The sequence below is a fragment of the Trichosurus vulpecula genome, chromosome 2, assembly GCF_011100635.1.
Source record: "Trichosurus vulpecula isolate mTriVul1 chromosome 2, mTriVul1.pri, whole genome shotgun sequence".
In the NCBI taxonomy this organism is placed as follows: Eukaryota; Metazoa; Chordata; class Mammalia; order Diprotodontia; family Phalangeridae; genus Trichosurus; species Trichosurus vulpecula.
In genome coordinates, this window is record NC_050574.1 from 250,494,394 (window position 1) to 250,508,261 (window position 13,868).

At 38.1% G+C, this 13,868-nt stretch overlaps 1 pseudogene; it reads right to left on the reverse strand.

The window, feature by feature from the left end:
• Window positions 1–12,376: 12,376 nt before the first annotated feature.
• On the reverse strand, window positions 12,377–13,493 carry LOC118839866 (annotated as a pseudogene).
• Window positions 13,494–13,868: the final 375 nt, after the last annotated feature.

A 13,868-nucleotide genomic window follows, 5' to 3' on the forward strand; every position in this document is an offset into this window, starting at 1 on the left:
CCCCGTTTATGAGCTGAGATTCTTTTAGGCTTTGGGATATTTCACTTGGGAAAGTTTATACCAATGAAGATATAAGATTAGAGGGACAAATAACCTGTATCTCAGCAAAAAGTTTGGGAGGTGCCCTCTCCTACACAATAGGAGCCCTCATACTGCTTCCTGGCAACCCAGACTCCCTCAATCTGACCTGGCCCTACTTTCTCCAGATCATGCTCCTATTTCAGTATTTTTCTGCTTTTTCACCCTTCTTTCCCACACTAAAATGTACTTGTTATGTGTCTGTATCATTTTCTCAGGCTTGTTTTCAAAAATTATAGCTTCTTTCCCCTCTGAGAAACTAATCCTTACTAATGTGTTAGTATATCAGCTATTAGTCATAGTAAGCTAGCATTTATTAAGCACCTGCTGTATGCCAGGCACTGTGCCATTTGTTCTTGATACAAGAATGACAAAAAACAAACAGTCCTTGGCCTCAAGTAGCTCACAGTCCAAGGCAGGAGACAACATGAAAACAGCACAAGATACATACAGGATAAATTGGGGGTAGTCTCAGAGGGAAGGGAAATTAAGGAGGACTGGGAGTTCTCCTAGCATGGGAACCAATGAGATCACCCGGCAAATAGCACCAAGGGAGAAGGCCAAGGACAGAATCTTAGGGGAAAACCACAGTTAGCAGGCATGGCATGGATGAAGATCCATCAAAAAAGAGAGAAAAAGAGTAGTCAGATGTAGGAGGAGAAAGGAGAGAGCAGTGTCACAAAAACCTAGATAGAAGAGAGTAATCAGCAGTGTTGAAGACTGCAGAGGGGTCAAGAAGGATGAAAATTGAGAAAAAAAGATCATTAGTTATGGCAATTAGGAGATCATTAGTAACTTTGAAGTGAGCCATTTTGGTTGAATAAAGAAATCAAAAGCCAGCCAACAAAAAGTTGAGAAGAGAGTGAGAGGAAAGGAAGTGTAGGCACCTATTGGCCATGTCAAGGAGTTTACCCACAAAAGGAAGGAGAGATATAGCATAGGAAGATAGCTAGCATAGATGGACTGATCAAATGAGTGTTTTTTTAAGATGAGGGAGACATGAGTAAGTTTGTAGGCAATGTTGAAGCAGCTGGGAGACAGAGAGAGATTGAAGATAAGTGACAAAGTAGGAATGATAGAACCAATTTGCTGGAGAAGATGGGATGGAATGGGATCACTTGTGCATTTGTGTGTGTGTGTGTGTATGCGTCTTATATAGCTATATCTAGAATCTAACTCTCTCTCACTCTTTCTCTCTCTCTCTCTCTCTCTCTCTCTCTCTCTCTCTCTCTCTCCATATATATACATCAATATGTCTATAATTGTATATAAGCTATAAGGTCTTTTCTAATTATTTTCTTTAAATATTATTTAAGCAAAAAGGCTTAATCTCTTTTTATTGAGTCAAGTTAGAGTTCTGTCTTATCTAAACAAACAAAAAAAAGAACTTCATTCCTCCAAATGAAACTATTTATGGCTCCTGAAGCTTTGATCTGCCCATTATTAACTGGAAATTACTTTGGTTGAACCTACATTATAAGTAGTTCTCACTCACATCTTAAAAGCAATTGATACTAGAATAATGGAAATTATACATCTTTTGTATAAACAAGTATATATTAACATGTGCATATATACACACATATGCATTTATATAGCAGCCTCTGGGCTGTCCATTCTTTATCCACATGTTTTTTTTTCCCCTGGGAAGATATGCTAAACTCTTTTAAGTGATTAAGGTTATCATTTGGAACGCTCTGCAATGTTCTGGGACTTACCTTCAATCAGCAAAATGTCATCCCAAAACAGGAGGATCTGGAGGACCTGATCATCCAAATCCCTGAACTTTTCCTCCATGGGAAGGTGAAACGCTTTCAGTTAGAATGCTTCTTTGTTTTATGCTTTGCTTTATATAATCAGAGGGTCATTGAACACAGTTATTTCTATTGTTTTATTTTTTAAAGTATTGTGCATGATTTGGACACATACATGGAAGAAAGCTTTCTGGAGAGCGTTTACGGTTTACTGCTTAATTCAAATACCTTTTTAATAGTCAACAATCACTAAGCACAGTGGAATCTTGTAGTCTTTTCACATTTCAGTCATTTGTATGACTATAAAAATGTGACCTGCTGCTTACCCTCATCAAGAATCCCTTTAACCCATGTACAAATCATTTGTCCAGAGAATTTGTAGAGATGGGAAAGTAATAAAAGAAGTTGGTAATTACTGGTATTTTCTCAAATGCCTTTTCAGTGCCAATGTCACCCATATTTATTTGTTTGTTTTCTGAGCATTTGGTACCATCTTCTCGTTCAAATATGTAGAAATTTCACCCCTCAGTGCTCTCAGAACTGTACCACTTCCTGCAATTATCTATGTGGTAGTCTTTTTACAAATAAATGGTCATGATGAGCACCACAAGACAAAATGACCAACTGTCCTGGGAAATGATGTTTCTTGTAGCTTACGGCTGCACCATCCCTTTGGAGAATTCAGAGAGCCTGGGTATAATTTTGCCATGATGTAGACTGAAAAATTTTAGTCCAGTTTCAGCACATCTTTTATTTTCTTGGAGCTTCACATGGACAGCTCATCATCATCATCATCATTGCTCACATTTGTAGAGTTCTTTCACCCTTTACAAACATTATTTCATTTTATCCTCCCAACGACTCTGGGAGGGAGGTGTTGTTATTGTCATCCCCATTTCACAGGTGAATAAACTGAGATAGATTTTAAGTGACTTACCCAGGATCACACAGCTAGTAAAGGCCATTTTAAGATGAATTTTAGTAAACGAATAGCAAAAAATAATTAATATTTATAAGTAAAAATATTTACATAGCAATAAAAATATTTACATAGTATTTTGTAAAGCACACATTATCTCATTTGAGCCTCAATACCATAGGATCATGTGATCATAAATTTAGAGGGATCTTAGAAGTAATATCCCCATTTTAGAGATGAGGAAGCTAAGCTACAAGCAGAATTTGAATCTTATTCTTCCTGACATCAAATCCATCAAGCACTCTATCCAATAATACTCAGCAGAAATGCAGAAAAAGACTGCAAATTCCCATAACACGTTAAATCGGAGGTATTTTTTTCCTTCTTGGTCTTAAACAGGTTTCATGATGGGCCAGTCTCCATATAACAGATTTATATTATCTGGTATCAATTATTTTAAAGGTATGAGTGAGAGGAAGAGCTACTTAATCTAGATTTAACAAAAGTAATTTGCAAATCAAAGCTTCAGGTGTCATAATTTCATTTGGATGAGTAAAACCCTTTTGTTTTTCTCTAAATAAGACAGATCTCTGGACTTGGGGAAGGGAACAAGTGATTATACCTTTTTGACTAAAGAATATCTAAATAAAATTATTAAAAAGAAAATTACATAGGAAACAGATGATTTCAGCATAATCATCTTAAAGCAAAATAAACATATTCAAGTTTTTACCCATCACATAATTGTAATGTCATGAGTATTTGAGAAAGAAGCTTGAAGAATACATTCTAGATGTTTTGTAAAATGTCTGTTATCTGCTTGCGGGAATGAAAGTTCGGGCTCTAAGATTATAAATGTTGTTCAGTAATATAAATGCTGCTATTTCAAGGTGTGACTTGAGATTTTTAAATTTATATTGTCAGTAGACTGATGTTGATTCATTGTAACTTGTGGTTAGATGTGGTGCAATAGAGAGGGTGGTGGGTCTGGAGTCAGGAAGATGTGGAAACTGAGCCCAGAGAGGGAAAGCAATTTGCCCCAGGTCATATAGCCAATTAGTGATAGAACTAGGTTTAAAATCCAGGTCTCCTGATTCCAAGTATAATACTTTTTCATCTGTAAAGACAAAAGGACCAGAAGGTGTAGATGGAATCCTCTACTACCCCCATGCACATTGAGAAGAAGCAGAATGCACTGCTGAGTCCAGGGGTTTTATCTTATGGTTCTTCTCGACATGTATCTTTAAGCTTCCCAGCTATACATCTTATTATAAGAGTACAGTGTACAGTCATGTACACAAAAGAAATAGGGATTTTCCAAAAGACCCAGAGGTGGCCCTCATTTGAAGGGAGAATTATACTGGCTACCCAAACTTGCAAATAATCTTTCCTTTGCACAGTCAATAGACCCCAAATATTATGAACTTTTAGTTTAAAGAATGAAATTGTTATTTAGGTCTTCAGACCCCAAAGTAAGTTGTTATTTAGGCGTTTTCACTTAGCTGGAATTTTCTTTGGATGCTTTCTCATTCAGATCTTTCCATTTCTCCTTAATTGATTCTTCTTTCATATGTATAGCTAAAATAAATATCTTTATCTTATAAATATTTATCATAACATATTTATATTCAAAATAAATTCATTTTCCATACACTCTTGGCTAAAAATATTTCCCCTAATTAATTTGTTGAGAGGCATTGTGGACAAAGAGCCAGCTTCAGAGTCAGTAAGATCTGGCTTCAAGTCCTATCTCTGACATGCTGGCCAGGTGACCCTGGACAAGTTACTTTTCATTTCATTTGCCTCAATTCTAAGATTCCAAGTTGCAAAGAAAGTACTGATCTACATTGGTAGAAGGACATGTGGAAACTGAATGAACTCCTAGTGAACTCCTTACACCAATAAAATCATACATATGATTAAAAAAAATCAATTCCTCCAGATCCTTAGATTCATTCAATTCATTTCCTCTTTTTTACTGTATGTCTAGGCCACAAACCTATTGTGAGTTAGGGGGATGTCTACCCCCAAGCATGTGAAGACTTACCCTGGTGGAATGGGTGGAGAACAATTTGTTCCAACAGCCATGAAGGCACCTGAAGTAGGTGGTGTGGAGCACTTGAAGCTTGGTCAGACATAGAAGATGCCAAGGTCATGCACTGCATCCTGGACCATCGTTAGTCATTCTGACTTTTGTCTTGCCACCAAACTTTGATGACTCTGGAAGACAGAGTGAGGCTGATGACTTTATGCAACTTTGCCTCACTTAAATCCAATTCACGCACAAGTCAAGATATCACCCATAGTATCATTGGTTCTCTACAAAAAACAAAAGATGAACAATAATACATTAATGTATAACTGTATAAGTATTCTACTACAATGCCTAAAATAGAAGCCGGTTTCACCAGTGCCATAAACTGTATGAATATCACGCCTAACCCTCTTTTTTGCATTGGGCTATTCATTCTTCCTCTGTCCCTTTCTCTAATTCTCTTCTAGACCTGGATAAATCTATGAAGTTGCCAGTTCTTGGCCTACGCTATGCAGTTCTTAGAATGGTGTAGAAAAGTATGGGGGTTGGGAGAGGAGGAAGCAAATGGATAGCAAATGTTTTCTCACATTTTCAGTAAAATAACTGAGAACATATACTGTTCTCGGGCAGGAAGGGGCAAATATTGCCCCTTCTCACATGAAGACGCGCTGTCCAGTGCACTTGACTCCAGTTTGATCATGAATGAGAAAAATCAGATGTTTACTTTGGAATATTATATATCTGGATACAAGACTAACCTTAATATAGAGCTGGCTTGGACTTCCTCCCCCCATCAAACCTGCCAGTCAAAGAGGTTAACTAAAAAAGTGAACAGAGTATATCTAGAAGTTTCTGACAACTTTCTGTAGTTTTCTTTGGGTGAATTAGCAAAGACATTACCCTAATCTGTTTCTGTGATTTCCTGACTAGTGTCTTTAGGACTCCAAATAGTGTAGCATTTGGTTGCAAATTTTGAGGTGAAGTGTGAATCATATGTAAATAGGAATAAAGGACAAATGTGCTTTATGAAGCCTTAGGGGTTTGCCTCAGAACCTGAAGGAAGGGCTTCAGGCACATAGGGACAGAACTGACCTTATTCATAGGTGCAGTAGGCTGTATCAGGGGAGCCAGAAAGGGTAGTGATGCTCAAAATTTTTTCAATAGGGACAACGGACTTCATGCAATCATTAGAGACATTACTAAAATGCAAATGCCAGTGGAGAAGTAATGCAATTAGTTCACACTAAAGTGTAGATGACAGATATGAATGCTTCTATAGTTTTCAGGGTATTGGAGATAAAAGAGAAGGGAAGGAGCTCAGAGGAAAAACCAAGGAGGCTGGAGGATCCAAAAATAATCTTTCCTTACTTCACAATTTTGCCTACAGTGGCTCTGCTTGAGATTTCACAATGTCCAAGCAAACCTTCCAAGAAAAAGAAGAGGAATTCATAGTAACTGCTGAATAATTGTCCCATTAATTCTAGTAACTCACTTATGGATCATTTCAAACTATTATCAGCCCTATTTCACTTAAATTCAACAATCAATCAACAGGTATTTATAAGCTCCTACTATGTGCCATGCCCTACGGTAGGCATTGGGAATACAGTCAAGAATGAAACATCTAATATCAAGTTGAGGCAGCTAGGTGGTGAGGTGGATAGAGTGCCAGGCCTGGAGTGAGGAAGGCTCATCTGCATGAATTCAAATCCAGCCTCAGACACTTACTAGCTATGTGATCGTGAGCAAGTCATTTAGCCCTGTTTGCCTCAGTTTCCTCATCTGTAAAATGAGCTGGAGAAGGAATGGCAAACCACTCTAGTATCTTTTGCCAAGAAAACACCAAATGGGGTCATGAAGAGTCGGATGAGGCTGAAAACAACTGAATAACAATGACAATATCAAGGAACTTATGTTCTCATAAGAATTTGTTATAGTACTTTGGAAATGAACAGATGGTTAAGAAGATAGTATCTGAAAATGGGATTCTGATTTCCATAATGACTTAAAATGTAGCAATGGCAAATTCCTAGTCAGAGATGGAGTGTATCTGGTAAGAATGTACTTGTCTGGAGTCTGGCAAACCTAATCAACAAAGCTTCAAATGGAGAAAGGATGATGAAGGGGGAAAAACTGACTATGACATATCTACCATGTAGGATACCACAGAGAATAGCTAAAATGGAGAAAGAAGAAAAGCAAGTAGGACCATCTATAAATTCAGAGGACCCAATATCCAAGAAAGGAGCTAGTGTTAAAACCCACAACTTCAGATATCTGTATGAAATTCACAAAGCATGGATAACAAGCAAGATAAACTAGGGATCCTAATGCAGGAAGGACAATTTGACCTTATAAGTATTCCAGAGACCTATGTCTGGAGTATGGCTTTGGAAAATTATACTTTGTTCTAAAAAAGACAAAATAAGTAGTAGTGGAATCAAAGTAGGATTTTATATGATGATTGATAGACTCATGTGAGAAATACAATAATAATTATAGCATTCATATATTCATATAGTGCTTTTACATTTTCTTTGCTAGTATTATCTCATGTTATCCTCTTAACAACCCCATGAAGAAAATTCTATTATTATTTCCATTTTACAGATGAGGAAACTGAGGCAGAGGCTAAGTGACTTGCCTTGGACTACACAGTAAGCCTCACTAGGCTCAAATTGAATCTTTCCAATTCCAAGGCCAGTGCTCCAGCCACTGTACCATTTGGAGAAGAGAAGGGTGGCAAAGTCCACTGTTATGAAAATAAATGGAGGCAGAAACAGACCCATTCAACAGAAAGAGCAAATACATACGAATTTTGAGAAATAGATCATAAGTCTGGTACAGTGGCATAGCATGGTAGTAGTGGGGAATTCAGTTATTTGTGTATTTGCTAGAGTTGTCTCTCACTGTCAAAAGCAGAGAGGCTAAGAATTCATTGACTTGCCTTAATGATAATTTCATCCTTGGAAAGGTGAAGGAACCAAGGAGGGAAAATGCTATTCTCAGTCTGGTGCTCACCAGGTCTGGTCCCTGGGATTAAAATGAAGGAAAACTTGTGGGGAAGTGACCATTCCATTTTGGAATTTGTGATAGAGGAAAGGAAATCCTGGAACATCAACCCCAGCTTTTGGGAGAGCGATTTCAAAAGGTCAGAGAAAGCATAGGTAGGACCCCACGGGCTAAAATTCTATAGAGGAAGTCAGTCCAAAAAAGATAGGAAACTCTTATGAATGAAATTCTCAAGAATTCTCAACAAAAAGAAACAGTCTGATAGAAAGTGAAAGGGGAATTTGTCTAAAGGAACCAATGTAGATGTACAAAGAATTCACCAACCAAATTAGATTTTTTTAAAAAGACATAAATAGAAAAACGAAAGCAAGGGCAGGTAACAATGAGAACAAAAATATGTCAGAGTTCTGTGAGATGTCAGTAGTGTGGCAGTTCAGAATGAGCTGAAGCTCATGAGAAAAGTGAAGGATAAGGGAGGGGAGGTGGAGAACAGGAGGGAGCAGTGGGTAGAAGAAATGAGCAAATCAGAGAAAGGATAAAGCCATTGCTCAGCTTGGATGAAATAATGATAACCAATTATGGGAAGAAGACAAAACCACTTGACTCTGACTAACCTTCTGTTTTCTCTGTCAAGGACAATGATTGTAGATTGAGAAGGTTAGAACAAAAAAAAATGGCTAATGGAAAATTGTCTCCAGCATGAGGAGATTAAATGAGAGTGCTTAGCTGCCCTATCTCCTTGAAACTGAAAGAACTGACATGCATGATTGCCGAGCCAGTATAAGACCTAGGAAAGATTCAGAACAAGAGAGTTACCATAGGATCAGAGAAAAGCAAAAATTGTCCCAATTTTTAAAAAGGGAAGAGAATGAATTTTACAAACTTTAGGCCAATGATCTTGATTTTGACTCTTGGAAAACTGCTGGGATGTATTTTTTAAAGAGATAGTGAACATCTAGGAAATAAATCAGTGATTATAAAGAGTCAGTGTGGCTTCCTCAAAAACAGGGCTTGCCAAAATAATCTTATTTCCTTTTTTTTTGTTTGTTTTGACAGGATTACCAGACTGGCAGCCAGTCAGGGAAATGCTGTAGAATTATTTTGGTTAGACTTCTACAAGGCATTTGAAAAAGTCTTTCCTATTCTTACAGAAAAGATGGAGTAATTTGTACTAGATAATCATACAATTAGACGGATTCCAAACTGGTAAAATTTGCCTTTCTTGAAGGGTTAGGCATTAGTTGTTGTTTGATGTTAATATGGAAAATGGTTTCCAGTAGAGTGACCTAGGGATCTGTGTTTGGCCCTGTGCTGTTACCATTTATCAAATTTGCAGATGACAGAGAGAGGAGGTGCAGATAATGTACTCGTGTTCAATCTGGACTCAGAAATTCTTCACAGGCTAAAAACACTAGGCCAAATCTAGGAAGATGAAAATTAACAGGAATAATTGTAAAGTCTTATACTTGTGCTTTGCTAGTATAAGATGGGAGAAGTGTCACTAGATGGCATTTCATCCAAAAAGGACCTCAGGTTTTTAGTGGCTTGCAAACTAAATATGTCAATCATCAAAAAAAGCAATCTGAGGGTGCATTAAGAGAGGCAAAATATCTAAGAATAAGGAAGGAATAATTCTAGAGTACTCTGCCCTGGTAACATTGTATCTGGAGTATTGCATTTAGTTTTGAGTGTCTCGTTTTAAGTAAGGATATTGATAAGCTAAAGAATGTCCAGGGTAATCAGGGTAGTGAGGGACCCCAAACCCATGATATCTTAGGATTGATTGAAAAAATTGGAAGTGTTTAATCCAAATATGGTAGTTGTTTTCAAGTATTTGTAGAATTCTCATCTGGAAAAGGAAGTAGGTTTATTCTGTTTGGCCCAATGTGGCAGAATTTGAAACCATGACTGTAAATTTCAAAGAAGCAGATTTAGGCTCGATATAAGGGAAAACTTTCTTAAAAATTAGAGATATTCAAAAGTGGAATGTTTGTTTCAAGAGGGAGTGGATTCTCCTTTATTTAAGATCTTCAGACAAAGGTTGGGTAACTACTTGCTGGGAATGCTATAGAGGGGACTTTTGAACAGGTACAAGTTAGTTAGATGGCCTCAGAGGTCTCTTCCAACACCAAGATTCTGAACTTTATGTTGACTGTAATCAAAGAAGGTCATTACTCCTTTAGAGACCAAAAGGAAGATAAAGGCAGGAGCTTAATTCTTTGGAAGTGGGTAATCAAGCCAAAACAAGGCAAGGCCTCATGGAGGGAACTAAAAAGACATGACAACAAAGAATGCCTGATAAAGTGCTTTAAATCTGAGAGTTTATGGATAGTTCATAGGATCATTGATTTAGAGCTGGAAGCTATAGGTCTCTGATATACTTCAGTTATATGGTATGTGTTCCTTGAATTGCCTCTCAGAATCAAATTGTGTACTAGACCTTGTTATGTTAGAATCATTGTCTGTGAATGATGAACTACAGTGGATAGTTTGGGAAAAAAGAATACTGATAGAGAAAAATAAATAGTGGGGAAAGCCTAGTACCCAGAAATATATAACTTTTGGGTCCCTGATTTTTACCTTCCCCTCTTCTACCCTTGGGTATTGGCATAAGTTATTCAGTCATGTCTGACTCTTCATGACCCTGTAGACTATACTGTCCATAGGGTCATTCTTAGCAAAGACACTGGAGTGATCAGCTGCCATTTCCTTCTCTGGTGGATTATGACAGAGGTTAAGTGATTTGCCCAAGGTCACGTGGGTAAGTGTCTGAAGCTGGATTTGAACCCAGGTCTTCCTGACTCCAGGACCAATAGTCTATCCACTGAGTTATCTAACTGCCTCACGGGCAGAAGAGGGAGCCCGAAATGGGTCCTCACGCCCATTCTGTCACAGAGGTCTAGCTTTTTCTACATAAGGAATAGGCATATGATGTTTTTTCTTGATCAGTACATCCTGACTCCCTCATTTAGATTCATTGCAAGCACTTATTGTATCATTACTTTGTAGCTATGAAACTCTATGTACAAGGGAATTTCTTGGATATTGACTTCAGTTTGGATGGTAACAATACTTTGTGGACAGTGTTGGTGGTGGACTGGCTAAATAGAGTCAAAGCACCATGTGGAAGTGGGGAGCATTTGGAGGAAAATGCCTTCTCATGCACCAGCCTCTTCTCAATGCAGGTGGTTCATCACAAGTCTGTTCTCTTAAAGCCATTCCTATCATCAAGTACTAGGGACTTATCTCCTGTCAAGCAGCAAACCACAGTGAGATTATCATGTATAGTTATTTGAAGTGAAAAGATTTTGATTAAAAATAGATGAAGTATGGGTATTTTGCCTCCTGAAAAGAAGAACTATTTATCTTAAAAAAATACTTCTGCCCAGCCTTAACTATCCTGCTATTTACTGGTGGTTATCCAGTTTGAAGTGACTTTTTCTAATGACTCTGAAGTGACTGGGGTGAGTTTGCTCCAAAATGTAGCCCTCAGCCATGGTATGTCTCCAACGAGTGGAGTGTTACTATGGCAGCTCTTAAGAGAGCCAACAGCCGTTTCTGATGATGGTGAGCACGTGCACACACTGTGTCTGTACAATGACCACTACCCCAGTGGCATGTGTCCAGCCTGCTGCATAGTGCATGAGCTACCCTAGGTTTTTATCTATCTCTGTATTCTGATAATGTCTACCACTGGAAAAAACTCAGACAGTGGGAGGAGATCACAGCCCTATCAGCTGGGATACTGAGATACCAGTCCACACCCTACTGACAAGTTTCCACCAGGTAGCCTACTAACCCTAAACCTGAAGCCTTTGATGGTGCTAAGCCCCTAGGTTATGGTTCTTTTAACACTTCCGGGTGGCAATCCAATATTATAAACCAAAAGGAACTGTATTCTTTATTGCTGTTGCAAAACTGCAGAGTGATTGTTTATAGCTTTGGATCAGTATGGGCACTGTTTTTTTTTTTAAATTTTGTTTGGTATTTATAGCATGTCACTTGTCATTTGAGGTATCTGATGTGGGGAAGGGGCGGGAGAGGGCTATGAGACTTAATCAGTTAAGGTCTGGGAAAGATTTCATAATCTTCAGATAAAGGATACAATTCAGTGCAAGCTGCTTATACAATGAAGGAATGTTCAACTGGACAGGATGCTAGAAATCATTTATTATAGTCTAATCTTTTTATACAGATAGGAAACTGAGGCCCAGAAACAATGAGTGATTTGCTAGTTAGTGGCAGGTCACCTGATTTCCAACCCAGTGTTCTATCTATAAACTACATACATTAGCAAATTTTTTAAAATCAATAATTAAATTGGTTAGTGTTCAAAGGAATGTTCCTTGGCCCATTTTCCACATTACTGAGGCACAGAATATTCATAGGAAAAACATGTAAAGAAGGGGAAGTTTGTCCCTGCTCCCCTCCCTTCCAGAATGTCTAATATTACCCTTCATCAGTGCATGAGCCCTATTTGAGCCTTATCTGTGAGGATAGCAGTTCATGCACTGGACTTTTCTAGGCCTTTCCCCCCTACCTCTAATATAATTAACCTGTGTCCCATTCCTTAGAGTTGTGTTCTATAAAGCCAATGCTAATCTAGCATGGCATAAGAGAATGTTACAATTAGAAAGGACCATAGGAGACACCTAGTTCAAACTTTCATATGCTATAGGGAATTCCTTCTACAACGTACTTGATAAGCTATCCTCTGACCTTGCCTGGGAGGCTATCTTTACTCATCAAGACAATTTTACTTATCAAGACAACTGATTCCATCGCTTGTTTATTAGGTACCTCTCACAGTATATGTCAGCCAAAATTTTGTGAAGGATGCCTTTTGTGTCCTGATCCAAGTCATTCAGAAAAATGTTATATGGTACAAGAAGGAAGATAAACACCCCTGGGGTATATCCTAGAAATCTCCTTGTAGGCGTATTTATGTATCTTCCATAAGGAAATGACAATAGAGACTTTGCCAAATGACTTCATAGAATCCAGACATGCTGTCTACAGTGTTTTCCTGATCTATCAGTATAATAACCCTATCCACAAAATTATGAATTTGACATCACAAGCCCATTTTGCTACCTGATGATTCTGCTTCTTTTAAAAAAAAATTCCCAGTTACATGTAAAAATGATTTTTAACATTTTTTTGGTCAAATGTTATATTTATTGCAATAGTCTCCTTAGTAGCTTTTAACTTGCTGGGCATTCAACTGCACCGCTATTGATGTCATCAATGACATCATGAGGACGTCTGCCATCAATGTTACAGCCCACAGACTGGGCTGTTCCAAGCATCTCTTTAGTGGTTCCAGAGAGATCTCCTACCAAAGATCGGTGCCTCATCTGTCGAGAAATGTTGACAATCTCATCGAGACTGATGTTTCCATTGTGTTTAATATTTTTCTCTTTCTTTCTGTCCTGAGGAGGTTCCTTAAGGGCTTTGATGATCAAGGCTGAGGGAGAAGGCACAACCTCAATCTGAGCCTGTCTGTTCTGAATGGTAAGTTTCACTGTGATCCTTAGCCCTTTCCAGTTGCCTCAGCAATGTCATCACCAACCTTTTTGGGAGACAAATCCAAGGGACCAATTTTGGGGGTCAGACATGATGTGGCACCAACTTCACTACCAGTGCACCTTAGAAATACAACTTTAATTTCATTAGGATCAAACTTGGGCAGCATGGTGGCAAAGAAGGTGGAAGTTTGGCCTGTTCACTGTGGGTGTTGGATGAACCCAGATTCAGGACGACCAAAAGAAGTTGCACCTTCACCACCATGAGCTGGGAGCTAAAAGCAATTGTTAACATTTCTTTAAAAAACTTTTAAGTTCCAAATTTTATCCCTCCCTCCCTCATCTCCCTCTTCTCTGAGATGATAAGCAATCAGATATAAGTTATGCATGTGCAATCATGTAAAATATTTACATATTAGTCATTTTGGAATAAAACTTGAACAAAACAAAAGAAGAAAGTGAAAAATAGTATGCTTAGGTCTTGATTCAGACTCCAACCCTGCTTGTCTTTCTAAAAGGTCACTAACTATCCATTTAGGAATTTG